Raw genomic sequence first — 22,812 nt, forward strand, 5'->3', positions numbered from 1 at the left:
GGAGAGCCCATCAGAGAACTCATCGGAGAGCTCATCAGAGAGCTCATCAGAGAGCTCATCAGAAAGCTCATCAGAGGACTCATCGGAGAGCCCATTAGAGGGCCCATTAGAGAGCTCATCAGAAAGCTCATCAGAGAGCTCATCAGAAAGCTCATCAGAGAGCTCATCAGAAAGCTCATCAGAAAGCTCATCAGAAAGCTCATCAGAGAGCTCATCAGAGAGCCCATCAGAAAGCTCATCAGAAAGCTCATCAGAAAGCTCATCAGAAAGCTCATCAGAAAGCTCATCAGAAAGCTCATCAGAGAGCTCATCAGAAAGCTCATCGGAACTCACAGATGGATCATTGATTTTATGCAATTAATCAGCTATCCACCCTTTTCTTTCTCTCTTTCTTTCTTTCTTTCTTTCTTTCTTTCTTTCTTTCTTTCTTTCTTTCTTTCTTTCTTTCTTTCTTTCTTTCTTTCTTTCTTTCTTTCTTTGTCTTTCTCTACATCTCCATTTCCATTTCTTAATTTACTCTCTTCATGTGAAGCTTTTACTCCTAGTGACTTGAATGATGGATGCCACAGTAAGTCTGATCAGAGAAACAATTTCTTCCAACCATCTGTACTGTTCTGGTCAAAAAGGGTGTTGTTTAGAATGTAGTTCAGCTCTGGATTCAGCACTGAGAGGTGGGGAAGAGGACTCGTCCGTACCCACTGACCCTGGTTCATAGACAGAGGATTTAAACACGGTGAGACATGAAGGGTAAAGGTAAGAGAACTGACACAGTCACGCTGGCAAGCAGGCACACACATAAACACACACACACACGGTCACGCTGGCAAGCAGGCAAACACATAAACACACACACAGCATCCAGGGTTACAAACCTCTTAAACGCAGTGACGTGTTTAAACAACCAGGCTTCTTATACAAAGAACAAAGGGGAAGAGGGAATGAGGGGGTAGAGGCAAAACCACCATTAGTGACCCAGAAGAATGTGTTCTGGTTTCACAGGCCTAACTCCGGACTAGAAGGAGCACACAGCTGATGGATTATATAACAGGGTCTTGCTAGTACCTACAAGAATTTTGTTCGTTTTTTTTTTTTGCAAGTAGCCTCTTTTCATGGTTGAACCCTCAGGACACAAATACATACCGAACAAACTGTAAGAGCAAACCTTCCATGACCAATTGTGTTTCAACAGGACAATTAAAGGAAGATTTTTTTTTTCTAATTTAGCTGGGAATATATATTTTTTTATTTAACCTTTATTTAACTAGGCAAGTCAGTTAAGAACAAATTCTGATTTTCAATGACGGCCTAGGAACAGTGGGTTAACTGCCTGTTCAGGAGCAGAACGACAGATTTGTACCTTGTCAGCTCGGGGGTTTGAACTTGAAACCTTCTGGTTACTAGTCCAACGCTCTAACCAGTAGGCTACCCTGCCGCCCCATTATGACATCACAATACCCCGTATCCGGGGATAGTGGTTGGTGTTCATCCTAAATGGTGTGTTTGCTCGTTCATACCGCCGGTATTAGCCTGATTAGCATACCGCCGGTATTAGCCTGATTAGCATACTGCCGGTATTCGCCTGATTAGCATACCGCCGGTATTAGCCTGATTAGCATACCGCTGGTATTAGCCAGATTAGCATACCGTCGGTATTAGCCTAATTAGCATACCGCCGGTATTAGCCTGATTAGCATACCGCCGGTATTAGCCTGATTAGCATACTGCCGGTATTCGCCTGATTAGCATACCGCCGGTATTAGCCTGATTAGCATACCGCTGGTATTAGCCAGATTAGCATACCGTCGGTATTAGCCTAATTAGCATACCGCCGGTATTAGCCTGATTAGCATACCGCCGGTATTCGCCTGATTAGCATACCGCCGGTATTCGCCTGATTAGCATACCGCCGGTATTCGCCTGTCTGTAAAATTCTTACAACGAGGGTTTTAGTTTTCAGCAAAAAAAAAACAATGAAGACACACTAAATCAAATAAAAGTAAATGTTATTTGTGAATAAACCTAAAAACAAAATAGTAACAAAATAAAATAACAATAACGAGGCTAAATACAAGGAGAACCGGTAGTGTCAATATGCAGGGTTAAAGGGTTTGTTAAGGTAAATGTGGTTCTCGTCTCGTGTCCCTGTTTTTTGCCAGTTAATTATCATGTTCATCTCATCCCGAGCGCCTTTGTTGTGGCATTCCAGAGAAACACAAGCAGCTAGGCCACGCTGGTGCCAAATACTGGATCTCTGTTGAGCAACAAAAACAGAGAAATGTGTCAACAGCGTCGAGAAGAACCCCAACGTTAAACGTCATTAGCCAAATATTAGCCTGATTTGTTTTGTTGGAAAGGGAAAGGCAGCCGGAGAAAGGAGAGAGAAGAGAACTCCTATTTAAATTCAAATGGGGCAGGCAGCCTCTCTTCCTTTGTACCGCGGTAGAGTGCCGTGATTAGGAGAGGACCCTCGTTTTCTGCCGAGCCACACTGCTTCAATAATTGGTTGATGGGTTTTGATGTAGGTGGCTGTGGTCCCCCTTGTTCCCTTCTGTGGTAATCCCTCAAATATCCCCCCTTTTAACCCCCCCCCCAAAAAAAAATCACCTCCCATGACACCTCCCCCTAGCCCCCTTCTCACCCCTGCCACTCGCTTTCACTCACGCCACAATTGCTGTTTCAGAGTGCAGGCCTCTTGTGTACTAACAGGGTCCTACTGTCAATGCAGGGGAAATGAACTCCCTCGCTGCGTTGGCCACACTAATGAACTCAGTCTTCAGGGGCCACACTAATGAACTCAGTCTTCAGGGGCCACACTGTTTGTTAGCCCCCCTTCCCTAGGACTGAATAGTGTTTCCTCTGACTGTCTGTCTCATCTCTTGGCCCGGCAGCGTTTATTAAATGGCGACAGTGTCATGACTCTAAAATACGATGTGATTAGTAGACGCTAAATATGGCTGCTGGAATCTTGACTCGAAACCAAAAACTTTGATCCTGTTTCTCCAGTGGCTCGAGCCCTACACTGACTTCCTGTTAAGGCTGCGATCCCCGTAGCTCTACAGGCGTCACTGTCATGGTGCACGGTCAGTACACAACACTATGCTCATCCTGTCTTATTACTCCAGTGCTAGCCTCTCTACACTGACTTCCTGTTATTAAGGCAGGTGCTGATTTCAAGGTTTAACTGCTAACCTACAAAGCATTACATGGGCTTCCTCCTACCTATCTCTCTGACTTGGTCCTGCCCTACACGTACGCTACGGTCACAAGACACAGGCCTCCTTACTGTCACCTAGAAAGTCTAAGCAAACAGCTGGAGGCAGGGCTTTCTCCTATAGAGCTCCATTTTTATGGAATGGTCTGACTACCCATGTGAGAGACGTAGACTCGGTCTCAACCTTTAAGTCTTTACTGAAGACTCATCTCTTCAGTGGGTCCTATGATTGAGTATAGTCTGGCCCAGGGGTGTGAAGGTGAACATAAAGGCTCTGGAGCCCCTCTCTCCACTGGGATTCTCTGCCTCTGACCCTGTTACAGGGGCTGAGTCACTGGCTTACTGGTGCTCTTCTATTCTGACCCTGTTACAGGGGCTGAGTCACTGGCTTACTGGTGCTCTTCCATTCTGACCCTGTTACAGGGGCTGAGTCACTGGCTTACTGGTGCTCTTCTATTCTGACCCTGTTACAGGGACTGAGTCACTGGCTTACTGGTGCTCCTCCATTCTGACCCTGTTACAGGGGCTGAGTCACTGGCTTACTGGTGCTCTTCCATTCTGACCCTGTTACAGGGGCTGAGTCACTGGCTTACTGGTGCTCCTCCATTCTGACCCTGTTACAAGGGCTGACTCACTGGCTTACTGGTGCTCTTCCATTCTGACCCTGTTACAGGGGCTGAGTCACTGGCTTACTGGTGCTCTTCCATTCTGACCCTGTTACAGGGGCTGAGTCACTGCCTTACTGGTGCTCTTCCATTCTGACCCTGTTACAGGGGCTGAGTCACTGGCTTACTGGTGCTCTTCTATTCTGACCCTGTTACAGGGGCTGAGTCACTGGCTTACTGGTGCTCTTCTATTCTGACCCTGTTACAGGGGCTGACTCACTGGCTTACTGGTGCTCTTCCATTCTGACCCTGTTACAGGGGCTGAGTCACTGGCTTACTGGTGCTCTTCTATTCTGACCCTGTTACAGGGGCTGACTCACTGGCTTACTGGTGCTCTTCCATTCTGACCCTGTTACAGGGGCTGACTCACTGGCTTACTGGTGCTCTTCCCTTCTGACCCTGTTACAGGGGCTGAGTCACTGGCTTACTGGTGCTCTTCCATTCTGACCCTGTTACAGGGGCTGAGTCACTGGCTTTACTGGTATTCTTCCATGCCGTCCCTGGGAGGGGTGCGTCACTTGAGTGGGTTGAGTCGCTGACGTGGTCTTCCTGTCTGGGTTGGCGCCCCCCCTTGGGTTGTGCCGTGGCGGAGATCTTTGTGAGCTATACTCGGCCTTGTCTCAGGATGGTAAGTTGGTGGTTGAAGATATCCCTCTAGGGGGGCTGTACTTTGGCAAGGTGGGTGGGGTTATATCCTGCCTGGTTGGCCCTGTCTGGGGGTATCGTGGGACGGGGCCACAGTGTCTCCCGACACCTCCTGTCTCAGCCTCCAGTATTTATGTTGCAGTAGTTTGTGTCTTTCTTTCTTTCTCTCTCTCTCCCTCTCTCTCTCTCTCTTGGAGGACCTGAGCCCTAGGACCATGCCTCAGGACTACCTGGCCTGATGACTCCTTGCTGTACCCAGTCCACCTGGCCGTGCTGCTGCTCCAGTTTTAACTGTTCTGCCTGCGGCCATGGAACCCTGACCTGTTCACCGGATGTGCTACCTGTCCCAGACCTGCTGTTTTCAACCCTCTAGAGACAGCAGAAGCGGTAGAGATACTCTTAATGACCAGCTATGAAAAGCAAACTGACATTTACTCCTGAGGTGCTGACCTGTTGCACCCTCTACAACCACTGTGATTATTATTATTTGACCCTGCTGGTCATCTATGAACATTTGAACATCTTGGCCATCTGTTATAATCTCCACCCGGCACAGCCAGAAGAGGACTGGCCACCCCTCATAGCCTGGTTCCTCGCTAGGTTTCTTCCTAGGTTTCTGGCCTTTCTAGGGAGTTTTTCCTAGCCACCGTGCTTCTACACCTGCATTGCTTGCTGTTTGGGGTTTTAGGCTGGGTTTCTGTACAGCACTTTGAGATATCAGCTGATGTAAGAAGGGTTATATAAATAAATTTGATTTTAATTTCAATGTCAGCCTTGACAGTGGTCGAGACAGTAAAGTAAAGTAGATGACAGAGGATGGAGGCGTTTTAGATTTATTTTGTCAAAGAAAGTGTAGGTAATGAGTGGGGGTCTGACATCAGGGAGAGGAGCAGGGGCCAGGGAGAGGAGCAGGGGACACAGAGAGAGGAGCAGGGGCCAGGGAGAGGAGCAGGGGACACAGAGAGAGGAACAGGGGACACGGGGAGAGAGGAGCAGGGGACACAGGGAGAGAGAAGCAGGGGACACAGAGAGAGGAGCAGGGGCCAGGGAGAGGAGCAGGGGACACAGAGAGAGGAGCAGGGGACACAGAGAGAGAGGAGCAGGGGACACAGGGAGAGGAGCAGGGGACACAGGGATAGTAGCAGGGGCCACAGGGAGAGAGGAGCAGGGGACACAATGAAGGCAGTCTTTGTTCACGTTGGTAGAGAACAGTCTTTGATCAAGTGTGTGTGTGTATGTGTGTGTGCGTGTGTGTGCGTGTGTGTGTGTTTGTTTTTGTGTGTGGCCGGGCGTGCTTTCAAGAGCTCGTGAAGTCTGTCCTAGTTCCTGTATTGCCAGAGGAATGAGTGTCTTTTGTCGTTTCTGCCTCATTCTCTCTCTCCCTCTCTCAGTCCCCTCTCTCCTTTCTCTATGGCTTGTAATCACAGAGTAGAGAGGATCTGACTCACAGGTAGCCCCTAGGGTGACTGGCTTCAAACCAGGTGTGCCTGTGTGTGTGTGTGTGTGTGTGTGTGTGTGTGTGTGTGTGTGTGTGTGTGTGTGTGTGTGTGTGTGTGTGTGTGTGTGTGTGTGTGTGTGTGTGTGTGTGTGTGTGTGTGTGTGTGTGTGTGTGTGTGTGTGTGTGTGTGTGCGTGTCCTGGTGTGTCATCTGTCAGTCTGCCTGTTGGTGTGCCTGTCAGTTTGCTTGAGGAGAGGAAGGGGATAACCCCTCAATAGACCGACTAACCCCTCAATAGACCAACTAACCCCTCAATAGACCGACTAACCCCTCAACAGACCGACTAACCCCTTAAACAGACCGACTAACCCCTCAATAGACCAACTAACCCTTCACCAGACCGACTAACCCCTCAATAGACCGACTAACCCCTCAATAGACCAACTAACCCCTCAACAGACCGACTAACCCCTCACCAGACCGACTAACCCTTTAACAGACCGACTAACCCCTCAATAGACCGACTAACCCCTCAATAGACCGACTAACCCCTCAATAGACCAACTAACCCCTCAACAGACCGACTAACCCCTCAACAGACCGACTAACCCTTTAACAGACCGACTAACCCCTCAATAGACCGACTAACCCCTCAATAGACCGACTAACCCCTCAATAGACCGACTAACCCCTCAATAGACCGACTAACCCCTCAATAGACCGACTAACCCCTCAACAGACCGACTAACCCCTCAACAGACCGACTAACCCTTCACCAGACCGACTAACCCCTCAATAGACCGACTAACCCCTCAATAGACCGACTAACCCCTCAATAGACCGACTAACCCCTCAACAGACCGACTATCCCCTTAAACAGACCGACTAACCCCTCAATAGACCGACTAACCCCTCAATAGACCGACTAACCCCTCAACAGACCGACTAACCCCTCAATAGACCAACTAACCTCTCAACAGACCGACTAACCTCTCAACAGACCGACTAACCCCTCAACAGACCGACTAACCCCTCAATAGACCAACTAACCTCTCAACAGACCGACTAACCCCTCAACAGACCAACTAACCCCTCAACAGACCGACTAACCTCTCAACAGACCGACTAACCCCTCAACAGACCGACTAACCCCTCAACAGACCGACTAACCCCTCAATAGACCGACTAACCCCTCAATAGACCGACTAACCCCTCAACAGACCGACTAACCCCTCAATAGACCGACTAACCCCTCAACAGACCGACTAACCCCTCAATAGACCAACTAACCCTTTAACAGACCACACTGGACTACACTATAATGGACTACACTATAATGGACTGCACTATAATGGACTACACTATTGGACTACACTATAATTGATTAAGTTTGTTTGTGAGCAGGATTCTGATTCATTTTTAACATCTCTAATACCATAACCTCTATGTGTTGTGATTGGTTCGTAGTTCTCCGTAACCTCTGTGTGTTGTGATTGGTTCGTAGTTCTCCATAACCTCTATGTGTTGTGATTGGTTCGTAGTTCTCCGTAACCTCTGTGTGTTGTGATTGGTTCGTAGTTCTCCATAACCTCTGTGTGTTGTGATTGGTTCGTAGTTCTCCGTAACCTCTGTGTGTTGTGATTGGTTCGTAGTTCTCCGTAACCTCTGTGTGTTGTGATTGGTTCGTAGTTCTCCGTAACCTCTATGTGTTGTGATTGGTTCATAGTTCTCCGTAACCTCTGTGTGTTGTGATTGGTTCGTAGTTCTCCATAACCTCTGTGTGTTGTGATTGGTTCGTAGTTCTCCGTAACCTCTGTGTGTTGTGATTGGTTCGTAGTTCTCCGTAACCTCTGTGTGTTGTGATTGGTTCGTAGTTCTCCGTAACCTCTGTGTGTTGTGATTGGTTCGTAGTTCTCCGTAACCTCTGTGTGTTGTGATTGGTTCGTAGTTCTCCGTAACCTCTGTGTGTTGTGATTGGTTCGTAGTTCAACAGACACTCACACCCTCACGCTCTGGAACATGTTCCAATATCCTATAAAAAAAGTAATCTATGAAACACAGCCAAAATACACACTCCATAATATCAAACAGGCCAGTACCTAGCTTTCAATCCCGTCTACATATACGATTTGTAGTATACAGGTTCCCTGTGCCCAGAACAACTTTTCTCTCTTTTAAAATCAGCTTCCAAAACTGGGAATAGGGTGGCAGAGTAATTTATTGGATAAAACAAGGGGCGATACACTTTGATTTGTTCCTTTGTCTGACCCAAACGGCCTCTGATCAATCCTCAGTGGATCTAACTAATGAGCAAAGCTGCTCGCCGTTAACTTGCCCTGATAAGAGCCATATGAGGAAGTGTGGACAGGAATATATATATATATGAGGCTTCAAGGCCCGGGGCAGGTTCGCTCTTACTCTGTGTGTGTGTGTGCATTTCATTTACTAATACTGTTTACAAGTCTCCCAGATGGGAAAATGTAAGAGGCTTTTCACATTGACATGCGTTAAAAGGAGATTCCTCAAGAAATTCTCGAGAGGTATCGACTCTCTCTCTCGACATTACCGTAATGTAAACCTTCTAGTTTCTCACGCGCACGAGACATGCCCGACAGTTTCCCCCCTCCACAAAGTGCAATATAAACATCATTATTTTCTTCAGTCCAACACTCCTACAGTATAAATCATAATAGCAAAGCAATGTTTTGAAAATATCTAAAATGTATAGCCATTTTCTTTATAGTAGAGACTTGGTTTACTACATAGTTTTAATCAGAAATTGGAATGAAAGCCAGTAACTGAAATTGACACAGTAGCTTTAGGAGAATATCAGAACAGTGCAGGACATTTTTCAGCAACAAACGAGTGATAAAATTAAGATCTGTAGCCCAAAAAGCTATCTATCTCTTATTTAGCTAACGTTGGCTGACTTCAAGTCTAGCTATTATTTAGCTAACATTGGCTGACTTCAAGTCTAGCTATTATTTAGCTAACGTTGGCTGACTTTCATCTCGCTATTATTTAGCTAACATTGGCTGACTTTAATCTATCTATTATTTAGCTAACGTTGGCTGACTTTAATCTTGCTAACGTTGGTTGACTTTAATGTAGCTCTTATTTAGCTAACGTTGGCTGACTTTAATCTATCTATTATTTAGCTAACATTGGCTGACTTTAATCTAGCTAACATTAGCTGACTTTAATCTAGCTCTTATTTAGCTAACGTTGGCTGACTTTAATCTAGCTCTTATTTAGCTAACGTTGGCTGACTTTAATCTAGCTAACGTTGGCTGACTTTAATCTAGCTCTTATTTAGCTAACGTTGGCTGACTTTAATCTAGCTAACGTTGGCTGACTTTAATCTAGCTAACATTAGCTGACTTTAATCTAGCTCTTATTTAGCTAACGTTGGCTGACTTTAATCTAGCTCTTATTTAGCTAACGTTGGCTGACTTTAATCTATCTATTATTTAGCTAACGTTGGCTGACTTTAATCTAGCTAACATTAGCTGACTTTAATCTAGCTCTTATCTAGCTAACGTTGGCTGACTTTGATCTATCTATTATTTAGCTAACGTTGGCTGACTTTAATCTAGCTAACATTAGCTGACTTTAATCTAGCTCTTATCTAGCTAACGTTGGCTGACTTTAATCTAGCTCTTATCTAGCTAACGTTGGCTGACTTTAATCTATCTATTATTTAGCTAACGTTGGCTGACTTTAATCTAGCTCTTATTTAGCTAACGTTGGCTGACTTTAATCTAGCTAACATTAGCTGACTTTAATCTAGCTCTTATCTAGCTAACGTTGGCTGACTTTAATCTAGCTCTTATTTAGCTAACATTGGCTGACTTTAATCTATCTATTATTTAGCTAACGTTAGCTGACTTTAATCTATCTATTATTTAGCTAACGTTAGCTGACTTTAATCTAGCTCTTATTTAGCTAACGTTGGCTGACTTTAATCTAGCTAACATTAGCTGACTTTAATCTAGCTCTTATCTAGCTAACGTTGGCTGACTTTAATCTAGCTCTTATTTAGCTAACATTGGCTGACTTTAATCTATCTATTATTTAGCTAACGTTAGCTGACTTTAATCTAGCTCTTATTTAGCTAACGTTGGCTGACTTTAATCTATCTATTATTTAGCTAACGTTAGCTGACTTTAATCTATCTATTATTTAGCTAACGTTAGCTGACTTTAATCTAGCTAACGTTGGCTGACTTTAATCTAGCTAATATTTAGCGTATGTTGGCTGACGTTAAAATTCAGCTAACTAGCTACTTAATCAGAGAGAAAGCGAGTCACTCCACTTTGGATGTTTTGTATTGCAGCTAAACGTCAACCGAACCTCTCTCTTTCCTCGTGTCATTCCTATTGCTAATGTTGATTGAAAAGTGTATGTGCATATTACGTAAATTGAAATGCCGTCCTGATAACTCTACTTTTACTATCTTCAATGGGAATCATTTCTCTAAAGGGATTTACACAGTCTACTCAAATGGAGCCGACGCAGTTCCGCTCATGACGCGTTCCAAAAATTCAGCCACACAATTGTACAGAGCGACGCGTAGAGAGCGACGCAAACGGACCTCCATCGGCTTCGCTTGCGTAGACTGTGTAGATCCCGAAAGAGACAGAAAGGAGACCGAAGGAGGGAACAAAGAGAGGGCGAAAGGAGAAAGGGAGTGAGGGGAAGAAGAAGAAGATGGGAGAGGAAAATACAAAATACAGGAAGGGGGAGAAAAAGCGAGCGAGAGAAAGAGAGAAACATATGTTTCCTATGCCAATAAAGCCCTTTAAATTGAACATGTAATTGAAAGAGAGAGAAGGGAGGGAGAGAGAATGATTTACCATCAAACCATGCCATGTAAATGTGTGCCTGACCATCCCAGATTAACTCCCGTATACTCCTGTGCTTTTCCATTCCAGATTTACCCCCCTCACCAGAGTGTCTGTTGCTTGGTGAGAAGGTGTTAGCCATTGTAAAGCTGAAAAGTATCTGAAAAGTTAGAGCAGGTCTGCCGGAGGTTAGTATCCTGAATAAGTCCTTGCGGAAAAAAAATAGAGTTTATCAACATTTATCCAACTCTAATTTATATATTTTAGCAGAAGAACTCAGCAGGAGACCATGACCTCACTACCGCTCTCACATTCCACACCATCGAATGCTTTCAATTCAAGGGGCTTTGTTGCCATGGGAAACGCATGTTAACATTGCCAAAGCAAGTGAGGTAGATAATATACAAAAGTGAAATAAACAATCAAAATGAACAGTAAACATTACACTCACAGAAATTCCAAAATAATAAAGACATTACAAATGTCAAAGTATTTATATATACAGTGTTGGAACGATGTGCAAATGGTTAAAGTACAAAAGGGAAAATAAATAAACATAAATATGGGTTGTCTTTACAATGGTGTTTGTTCTTCACTGATTGCCCTTTTCTTATGGCAACAGGTCACAAATCTTGCTGCTGTGATGGCACACTGTGGTATTTCACCCAGTAGATATGGGAGTTTATCAAAGTTTGACTTGTTTTTGAATTCTTTGTGGATCTGTGTAATCTGAGGGAAATGTGTGTCTCTAATATGGTCATACATTGGGCAGGAGGTTAGGAAGTACAGCTCAGTTTCCACCTCATTTTGTGGGCAGTGAGCACATAGCCGGTCTTCTCTTGAGAGCCATGTCTGCCTACGGCGGCCTTTCTCAATAGCAAGGCTATGCTCACTGAGTCTGAACATAGTCAAAGCTTTGCTTAAGTTTGGGTCAGTCATAGTGGTCAGGTATACTGCCACTGTGTACTCTCTGTTTAGGGACAAATAGCATTCTAGTTTGCTCTGTTTTTTTGTTAATTCTTTCCAATGAGTCAAGTAATTATCCTTTTGTTTTCTAATGATTTGGTTGGGTCTAATTGTGTTGCTGTCCTGGGGCTCTGTGGGGTCTGTTTGTATTTGTAAACAGAGCCCCAGGGCCAACTTGCATAGGAGACTCTTCTACAGGTTCATCTCTTTGTAGGTGATGGCTTTGTGATGAAGGTTTGGGAATCGCTTCCTGGATTTTGATCATTAGCGGGTATCGGCCTAATTCTGCTCTACATGCATTATTTGGTGTTTTATGTTGTACACAGAGGTTAATTTTGCAGAATTCTGCTTGCAGAGTCTCAATTTGGTGTTTGTCCCATTTTGTGAATTATTGGTTGGTAAGCGGACCCCAGACCTCACAACCATAAAGGGCAATGGGCTCTATGACTGATTCAAGTATTTTCAGCCAGATCCCATATTGGTATGTCAAATTTGATGTTCTTTTTGATGGCATAGAATGCCCTTCTTGCCTTGTCTCGCAGATCATTCACAGCTTTGTGGAAGTTACACACACAAATACAAGTGAAACAAATATGCGCCACACACACACACCATCCTTCCACTTGTGCAGGGAGAACTTGGGGCATAGTTTGATGTATATTCTGTGAATATTACTTGCTAATGCTAATGCTAATGCTAATGCTAGGTTCTACTTGGTATCAAACAAAGCCCTGCAACCGTATGTACGTACGCACTCGTACACACTTCACATAGACAACAGCCAACAACCACACACACACACACACACACACACACACACACACACACACACATATAGACAACAGCCAACAGCCACCCCCGATACAGTACATGCCCCTATTTAAAAACACACACGCACACACACGCACACACAAGCACACACACTGCTCTCCCTCTATGTGGCCTAACCCAGAAAGGGTATATCGTCTCTACAGGACACCCAGCTGTTCTGTATGAATATTTTCATTGTTTATTGCGTCTTTCTTCATAAAAGGCTGTTCATACCTTTGAAAACAACCAACGTATTGGATCGTCTTACAGTATTTACCATGTAATGATGTCGTTCAATCTTTATCTTGGACGTTTTCTCTGAACAGCTGTTTCGTCTGCACTGTAGCCTTGGTCCGGTGGTTCACATGTTTCCCCGTACCGGTGGCTTTCAACGACTTTATGAAGGTCCAAAATATGAACATGAAGAACTCAAAACCCTTGTGGTTTCTTTTTTCTTCCACCAGCTGGTCGTCCTCATAAACAAACAAAAAATACATCAGAATGTACCGTGCTTTTCAGCGGAAGCGGAAACATATGAGCAGCTATTTAACTATCTGATGTTGATTTGTTTAAGACATGCCCGCTAATTTCCCAATCAATGATCAGCTGTTAGTACAGCTCATCTCCCGAAGAATGTCCTTGTTTACCCGAGGAAAGAAAACTACCAATAGTTTGAGATTTAACCACGGTGTAATGGACTGTTACTCCAGGGGAGGAGCCTCGGGCCAGATAGATAGCCAGAGCTCAACAGGAGATAATTACATTAAGATCAGTAAAGAGAGAGAGAGAGACAGAGAGGCACAGAGAGACACAGGAAGACACAGGGGGAGAGAGACAGAACGAGAGAGAGACACAGCGAGAGAGAGACAGAGAGAGAGAGGGAGTGAGAGCAAGAGAGAGACAGAGAGAGACAGAGAGAGAGAGAAAGAGAGAGAGAGAGAGAGAGAGAGCAAAAGAGAGAGAGAGAGAGAAAGAGAGAGAGAGAGAGAGAGAGATAATATGACATTTGTAATGTCTTTATTGTTTTGAAACTTCTGTATGTGTGATGTCTACTGTTAATTTTTATTGTTTACCTTACTTGCTTTGGCAATGTTAACACATGTTTCCCATGCCAATAAAGCCCCTTGAATTGAATTGAATTGAATTGAGAGAGAGCGAAAGAGAGAGAGCGAAAGAGAGAGAGAGAGAGAGAGAGAGAGAGAGAGAGAGAGAGATGTTTACCTGCCCACACACATTACCCAGTCAGGTCAGGAGGAGCAACAACAGGAAAGTTAGGACAGGCAGTTCCAGGCAGGAATGCAGCCAGCCAGGTCAGGGCTCTGACACACAGGCAGACAGACACACACACACACACACACACACACACACACACACACACACACACACACACACACACATTCAGACGGGCAGGTGGGTAAAGATGAAGCCGGTGGTCAAGGATGAGGCAGTTGGGGTCTGACACACACAGAGATAATATATGTCTGTCTGTCTGTCTGTCTGTCTGTCTGTCTGTCTGTCTGTCTGTCTGTCTGTCTGTCTGTCTGTCTGTCTGCCTGTCTGCCTGCCTGCCTGCCTGCCTGCCTGTCTGTCTGTCTGTCTGTCTGTCTGTCTGTCTGTCTGTCTGTCTGTCTCCTTCCATCTCCTCTGTCCCCATGACAGATTATCTCCTCCTTCTCTTCCCTCTCTCTTCTGGTCTCTGGCTAACCAACCTGAGAGAGGAGGCTTTTGGAGCATCATCTCCCCCTTCTGTCTCTCCACGTTGGGCCCATGTTCCACTGTAACACCTTGGCAGCTCTCTCCCCCATCAAATAGCTGGATGATGGCACACTCTCTCCCCCATCAAATAGCTGGATGATGGCACACTCTCTCCCCCATCAAATAGCTGGATGATGGCACACTCTCTCCCCCATCAAATAGCTGGATGATGGCACACTCTCCCCCCCATCAAAAAGCTGGATGATGGCACACTCTCTCCCCCATCAAATAGCTGGATGATGGCACACTCTCTCCCCCATCAAATAGCTGGATGATGGCACACTCTCTCCCCCATCAAATAGCTGGATGATGGCACACTCTCTCCCCCATCAAATAGCTGGATGATGGCACACTCTCTCCCCATCAAATAGCTGGATGATGGCACACTCTCCCCCCATCAAAAAGCTGGATGATGGCACACTCTCTCCCCCATCAATTTGCTGGATGATGGCACACTCTCTCCCCCATCAAATAGCTGGATGATGGCACACTCTCTCCCCCATCAAATAGCTGGATGATGGCACACCCTCTCCCCCATCAAATAGCTGGATGATGGCACACTCTCTCCCCCATCAAATAGCTGGATGATGGCACACCCTCTCCCCCATCAAATAGCTGGATGATGGCACACTCTCTCCCCCATCAAATAGCTGGATGATGGCACACTCTCTCCCCCATCAAATAGCTGGATGATGGCACACCCTCTCCCCCATCAAATAGATGGATGATGGCACACTCTCTCCCCCATCAAATAGCTGGATGATGGCACACTCTCTCCCCCATCAAATAGCTGGATGATGGCACACTCTCTCCCCCATCAAATAGCTGGATGATGGCACACTCTCTCCCCCATCAAATAGCTGGATGATGGCACACTACCCCCCCCCCCCCCACATTCATGGTTTTTATACTTTTCAGCGTGAAACAACTTTAGTGGCCTGTGATGATAAACAGCTGTGGCTTAATTACGATGGATTTATATATTTATATCCTCCTATTTGAGGACTTTTCGTTGGCAGAAACGTGCCTATTTGCTATTTGGCATCATTAACTTTCAGGGGGGGGGGGGGGTCATTATTATTTATTGCTATTTTGTTTCCAAACGGCTCGGAGAGATAACAATACTAAAATAGATCATTCACGTTGATTTGTTTTCAGCGCCGGGCACTCCACACTCCCCACCGTTACTTACCAGAGATCTTGTCAGCTACATTCCTAATGGCCACTCAGTTAATTAATCTCACACTTGGCTGCAGTAATAACTTGACTCGTTAGACCTTTCCAAATAGGCTTCGCCTCTTTAACATGCCGCCAAGGCCCATGCTAAAGTGCTGGAAAAATCTGAGGTTGGGGGGGAGGAGAGAGAGAGAGAGAGTGAGAGAGAGAGAGAGAGAGAGAGAGTGTGTGTGCGTGAGAGAGAGAGAGAGAGGGAGAGAGAGAGTGTGTGAGAGAGAGAGAGTGAGAGAGAGAGAGAGAGAGAGAGAGAGAGAGAGAGAGAGAGAGAGCGAGAGAGGGAGGGAGGGAGGGAGGGAGGGAGGGAGGGAGGGAGGGAGGGAGGGAGGGAGGGAGGGAGGGAGAGAGAGAGAGAGAGAGAGAGAGAGAGAGAGAGAGAGAGAGAGAGAGAAGGAGAAGGAGAAGGAGTTTTTTTTACCCACAAACCATGCAAATGTGTGCCTGACCATCCCAGATGGCATTACGGTGCATAATTTATACATTTTGATAATTTATTCCTGATCCCATACCTGTATTCTCCATCTCTGACATGGTCCCTCGCTTAATCACATAGTAGTGTATTCAATCTATCGAAGTGAGACGATGCACCTAAGTGACAGAAGGGTCACGCAGTAGAAAATGTGCCGCTGTGCAATTAAAGGAATTGACTGATGGAGGGATCGACACCCAAGATGGCGGGGGACCATATGGTCTGGGGGGGGGCTCTAACCGGCTCACTACAATTACATAAAGACCTCTGGTGCATCGCCACAGCACAGAGATAGCCCCAGAGGGCAAACAAGGAAGAATAAATCACACAGCACTTACCAAGCCAGACCAGACACACTGACTCACAGCTAGCATCTGGCTCTTTAGCCCTCTAGAGAACATGGCTGTATATAGGTGGATTTTATTTGTTTTGTTGGTCATTCCCTCTCTGTGTGTGTTTGTGTGTCTTTTTGTTTATGTATCTGTTCGTCCGTCTGTGTCTGCCTGTCTGTCTGTCTGTCTGTCTGTCTGTCTGTCTGTCTGTCTGTCTGTCTGTCTATCAGTCTCTGTCTGTCTGTCTGTCTGTCTGTCTGTCTGTCTGTCTGTCTGTCTGTCTGTCTGTCTGTCTGTCTGTCTGCCTGCCTGTCTGTCTGTCTGTCTGTCTGTCTGTCTGTCTGTCTGCCTGTCTGTCTGTCTGTCTGTCTGTCTGTCAGTCTGTCAGTCAGTGCCTGTTAGTCTATTTCTGCCTGTCAGTCTGTCAATCAATCAATCAAACAAATGTATTTATAAAGCCCTTCTTACATCAGCTGATATCTCAAAGTGCTGTACAGAAACCCAGCCTAAAAACACCAAACAGCAAGCAATGCAGGTGTAGAAGCACGGTGGCCAGGAGAAACTCCCTAGAAAGGCAGGAACCTAGGAAGAAACGTAAACTTGTCAGTCTGTCTGTTTGTCCGTCTGTGTCTCTCAGTCCGTCTCAGTCCAACAACTAGGTGTCAGTTGCAACCGTTGTTCCGGAAGAAAATATCTGCCCAAGACAAAATTAGAGTCGATTCGTTAGCTACTCCCCTTGTCATCTACTCAAAAGACTGACATAGATCCTCCATATAGTATGATTGACCATACATCTGAATTAAATTACATTAGTGAACAGGTGTTTTGCTGGGTTGGTGGTGAAAGTAGATAGGGTAGACACTATAGAGATTACTCGGGAAGACACATTTCAGTTGAAGGCATTCAGTTGTATAACTGACTAGTTCTCTCTCTCTCTCTCTCTCTCTCTCTCTCTCTCTCTCTCTCTCTCTCTCAATTCAATTCAATTCAATTCAAGGGGCTTTATTGGCATGGGAAACACATGTGTTAACATTGCCAAAGCAAGTGAGGTAGATCTCTCTCAGTCTCTCTCTTCCCCCCTCTCGCTCGCTCTCTCTTTCTCTCGCTCTCTCTTTCCTTCTTCTTCTCTTCCTTCCAGTGGTAGGAGGAGAGTGGAGAGGGTTGTTTGACCATGTCGGCTAATGTATTATTCACCCCTCATTGTAACTAAAGCTTGCAGTTGGTAGGGTACCCCCCCCCCCCCCTCACTAAAAATTAATAGGAATACGACTTAAAGATGGTGAAAACGTCTTATCATTCATGTGAGATTTCAATACTGGCCGATGTCATAACTTTGGAGGATAAGCCATTTAATATATTTTTTAAAGATATTCCAACCTGGAGAAATGTGTAATTTAACAGAGAAGTCTAACACATTTCTCCTTTGTCTGCCTCTTTAGTCCAGGATGCATTGCAATGTGCCGTTGCCAGAGATATTAGAAAAAGGAGACATCAAACTGGAAAATGAATGGAGGAACGTGTAACGCCCCACCCAGCAGACTGTCGACCAATCACATTCAAGATGTCATGCTGCGTCACGCGGTTGCTAAGCTAATCGTCACACAATCCCTTCTCAAAGTCAGAGTATGATTTGAGAAAAGTACGGAATGTCACGATTCCAAAGTTATACGACAGCAAGTCAATTATCTCACATCTCGGGAAAATAATTGCAATGTTGTACTTCTTGTTGATGAAATTCATACTAAATGTTGTGTTTTTTTATAGCTATCGCCCAATGTACTCCCATTCACTCTTGAAAGGAGAGCTCTCCTTGTCTCAGAATCGCCCAGAATGCACCGCACGGCCCATTGACATAGCATAGGCAACGTACACAATGCGTGTTAAAAAGATTCCAATGGACTGTGTGTGTGTGTGTGTGTGTGTGTGTGTGTGTGTGTGTGTGTGTGTGTGTGTGTGTGTGTGTGTGTGTGTGTGTGTGTGTGTGTGTGTGTGTGTGTGTGTGTGCGTGTGTGTGTGTGTGTACCAGGTTATCTACTGGCTGGTGTGACTGGGCGAGATAAAAGATCAAGCGAGAGAGAAAGTGAGGTAGGACATAGAGGACTACTGTGGCTAAGGGCATGAGGGACACATAACAGAGGTCAGCTGGAAAGCTCATTCCATCGAGGGACAATCGTTGATCTATACATTAACCCCAGCTGACAGCTCACTTCACACTGTTGAGTCTATATTACCTACAAATCACACTGTATTGGACGATGGTATAATTAAGCAATAAGGCCGAGGAGGTGTGGTATATGGCCAATATACCATGGCTAAGGGCTGTTATTTGGCACGAACACAGAGTGCCTGGACACAGCCCTTAGCCATGGTATATTGGCCATATACCACAAACTCCCAACGTGCCTTATTGCTATTATAAACTGGTTACCAATGTTCTTAGAGCAGAAAATCTGAACGTTTTGTCATACCCGTGGTATACGGTCTGATATACCACGGCTTTCAGCCAATCAGCATTCAGGGTAGCCTAGTGGTTAAAGCGTTGGACTAGTAACCGGAAGGTTGCGAGTTCAAACCCCCGAGCTGACAAGGTACAAATCTGTCGTTCTGCCCCTGAACAGGCAGTTAACCCACTGTTCCCAGGCCGTCATAGAAAATAGGAATTTGTTCTTAACTGACTTGCCTGGTTAAATAAAGGTAAAATATAAATTAAAAAGGGCTAAAACCACCCAGTTTATAATCAGTAAATTAGTGTTTTGTCATACCCATGGTATACGGTCTGATATACCACGGGTGTCAGCCAATCAGAATCCAGCTGCTCGATCCACCCAGTTTATTGCATAACCTCACGTGGATGTTGATTAAGGCAGCCCCCCCCCCCCACCTCTCTGATACAGAAGGGTTGGGTTATATGTACAAGACACGTTTCAGTTGAATGCCTTCAGTTGTCCATCTGACTAGATACCCCCCCTTCCCCTTTTTCCCCTTCCCCCATTCAGCCACTCAATAATATATGCTCCTGTATAGGAGGACAGGTTGGATTGATAACCCTGTCGAAAAAGATGATTGCTCACAAAGTGGGAAGAGAGAGGGATTCAATAGGTTTAGACATTATCGGGCTCTTTATTTCTTAAAACATGAATTTTCTCTCTCGCGTGCAAACACACACACACGCGCGCGCACACACACACACACACACACACACACCCTTGTTCCTGTCACGTTGTAAATGTTTAGATCCCTGCCACACCGCCTGTGAAACTCACTGTGATCCCTACAACACCGCCCGTGAAACTCACTGTGATCCCTACAACACCATGGCCGTGAAACTCACTGTGATCCCTACAACACCGCCCGTGAAACTCACTGTGATCCCTACAACACCGCCCGTGAAACTCACTGTGATCCCTACAACACCGCCCGTGAAACTCACTGTGATCCCTACAACACCATGGCCGTGAAACTCACTGTGATCCCTACAACACCGCCGTCAAAACTCACTGTGATCCCTACAACACCGCCCGTGAAACTCACTGTGATCCCTACAACACCATGGCCGTGAAACTCACTGTGATCCCTACAACACCGCCATGAAACTCACTGTGATCCCTACAACACCGCCCGTGAAACTCACTGTGATTCCTACAACACCGCCTGTGAAACTCACTGTGATCCCTACAACACCGCCATGAAACTCACTGTGATCCCTACAACACCGCCCGTGAAACTCACTGTGATCCCTACAACACCGCCCGTGAAACTCACTGTGATCCCTACAACACCGCCCGCAATAAAGCCAACAGGCAAATGAATAATGATCACATTCTGATGACGATCACAAATTACTTGGTCTGACCTTTAGATTGTAAACTGTCACGGTCAAAACATATAGATTTAATGGTTGTAAAGATGGGAAGAGGTCTGTCTGTAGTAAAGAGATGGGGAGAGGTCTGTCTGTAGTAAAGAGATGGGGAGAGGTCTGTCTGTAATAAAGAGATGGGGAGAGGTCTGTCTGTAATAAAGAGATGGGGAGAGGTCTGTCTGTAATAAAGAGATGGGGAGAGGTCTGTCTGTAGTAAAGAGATGGGGAGAGGTCTGTCTGTAGTAAAGAGATGGGAGAGGTCTGTCTGTAGTAAAGAGATGGGGAGAGGTCTGTCTGTAATAAAGAGATGGGGAGAGGTCTGTCTGTAATAAAGAGATGGGGAGAGGTCTGTCTGTAGTAAAGAGATGGGGAGAGGTCTGTCTGTAATAAAGAGATGGGGAGAGGTCTGTCTGTAGTAAAGAGATGGGGAGAGGTCTGTCTGTAGTAAAGAGATGGGGAGAGGTCTGTCTGTAATAAAGAGATGGGGAGAGGTCTGTCTGTAATAAAGAGATGGGGAGAGGTCTGTCTGTAATAAAGAGATGGGGAGAGGTCTGTCTGTAGTAAAGAGATGGGGTGAGGTCTGTCTGTAATAAAGAGATGGGGAGAGGTCTGTCTGTAGTAAAGAGATGGGTGAGGTCTGTCTGTAATAGAGAGATGCTTCTGTCTGTAATAGAGAGATGCTCTTTTTGACTCAATATTTTAAAAAGTCCTGCAGGCTCTCGTTTTATCTTATCTTATTTTATAAGAAACAGTATTGTGTTGGAAATTCCAAATTGTTTGCATAGTCAACTTCCAAACAGCACTGACATACTTACCCCACCAGACACCCCACCAGGGGTCTTTTCACAGTCCCCAGGTCCAGAACAAATTCCAGGAAAAGTACAGTATTATACAGAGCCACGGGTGCATGGAACTCCCTTCCATCTTATATAGTGAACAGCAAATGTTTTTAAATGTATGTGAATTGTAAAGTATTTTGTCTGTAATGTATTTTCATTATGTGTCGGACCCCAGAAAAACTAGCTGTCGCCATTGTAAAATTAATTTGCTGTATAGTTCAGTTATTTGGTTATTTCTGTGACCACAATTGAGGACTATGAGAAGCAAACACACACACGCACACACACACGTAGATCCACACACACACACACACAGACACACATACACAGACACACACAGACACACACACACGTCATCTACCATACTCACACACACACACACGTATGAGAAGTCTTGGTGGTCTAGGTTAGGTGGGGTCATATTGGACTGGGTGAGTCAGTCCTGACCACAAGGATCATCCCTAGCCTGGTCATAGATCGAGTCCCAAATGGCACCCTATTCCTGATGTAGTGCACTATTTTTAACCAGGGCTCTGATCAAAAGTAGTGCACTATGTAGGGAATAGGGTGCCATTTGGGACCAATTCATAGATCTGACCATGAAAAACACAGAACCACTCAGAGTGGGCAGAAACCAATGAGGCCCAAAGCACAGGGACCTGTAAATCTGACACAGGACCTGTGTTTATAGCTCCAAAACCACACCACACAAGGCTATAGTGGATGGACAGACAGACAAACGGACTTATTAATGTTCGTGGCAAGTGATGTCACCACCACCAAAACTAGACTGAAGTGAACAAGACTGCCTGGGTGTAGTGTGTTGGTTACGACACTGATGTGGTTAGGGGACTGCCGTGGTTAGGGGACTGATGTGGTTAGGGGACTGACGTGGTTAGGGGACTGACGTGGTTACGACACTGATGTGGCTAGGGGACTGCCGTGGTTAGGGGACTGATGTGGTTAGGGGACTGACGTGGTTAGGGGACTGACGTGGTTAGGGGACTGACGTGGTTAGGGGACTGACGTGGTTAGGGGACTGACGTGGTTAGGGGACTGATGTGGTTAGGGGACTGACGTGGTTAGAGGACTGACGTGGTTAGGGGACTGACGTGGTTAGGGGACTGACGTGGTTAGGGGACTGACGTGGTTAGGGGACTGATGTGGTTAGGGGACTGACGTGGTTAGGGGACTGACGTGGTTAGGGGACTGACGTGGTTAGGGGACTGATGTGGTTAGGGGACTGATGTGGTTAGGGGACTGACGTGGTTAGGGGACTGATGTGGTTAGGGGACTGACGTGGTTACGACACTGATGTGGTTAGGGGACTGACGTGGTTAGGGGACTGACGTGGCTAGGGGACTGACGTGGTTAGGGGACTGACGTGGTTAGGGGACTGATGTGGTTAGGGGACTGATGTGGTTAGGGGACTGCCGTGGTTAGGGGACTGACGTGGTTAGGGACTGACGTGGTTAGGGACTGACGTGGTTAGGGGACTGACGTGGTTAGGGGACTGACGTGGTTAGGGGACTGACGTGGTTAGGGACTGACGTGGTTAGGGGACTGACGTGGTTAGGGGACTGATGTGGTTAGGGGACTGACGTGGTTAGGGGACTGACGTGGTTAGGGGACTGACGTGGTTAGGGGACTGACGTGGTTAGGGGACTGACGTGGTTAGGGACTGACGTGGTTAGGGGACTGACGTGGTTAGGGGACTGATGTGGTTAGGGGACTGACGTGGTTAGG

The 22,812-nt window shown here is 45.9% G+C and overlaps 1 protein-coding gene across 8 annotated transcripts in view; it reads right to left on the bottom strand.

Annotated features, from left to right (window-relative positions):
* Positions 1–22,812, bottom strand: part of LOC135524798 (ephrin type-B receptor 3-like) — a 112,872-nt gene that overhangs the window by 68,819 nt on the left and 21,241 nt on the right. The window contains exon 1 of one of the 8 annotated variants that reach the window (XM_064952621.1): positions 12,857–13,471. The exons of the other annotated variants lie outside the window; for them this stretch is intronic. The gene's annotated coding sequence lies outside the window, so the exon portion shown is untranslated. Of the gene's footprint in view, positions 1–12,856; positions 13,472–22,812 lie in introns of those variants that run through there. 8 annotated transcript variants of the gene reach the window in all.

This window comes from Oncorhynchus masou, chromosome 31, assembly GCF_036934945.1.
Source record: "Oncorhynchus masou masou isolate Uvic2021 chromosome 31, UVic_Omas_1.1, whole genome shotgun sequence".
NCBI classification, from domain to species: domain Eukaryota; kingdom Metazoa; phylum Chordata; class Actinopteri; order Salmoniformes; family Salmonidae; genus Oncorhynchus; species Oncorhynchus masou.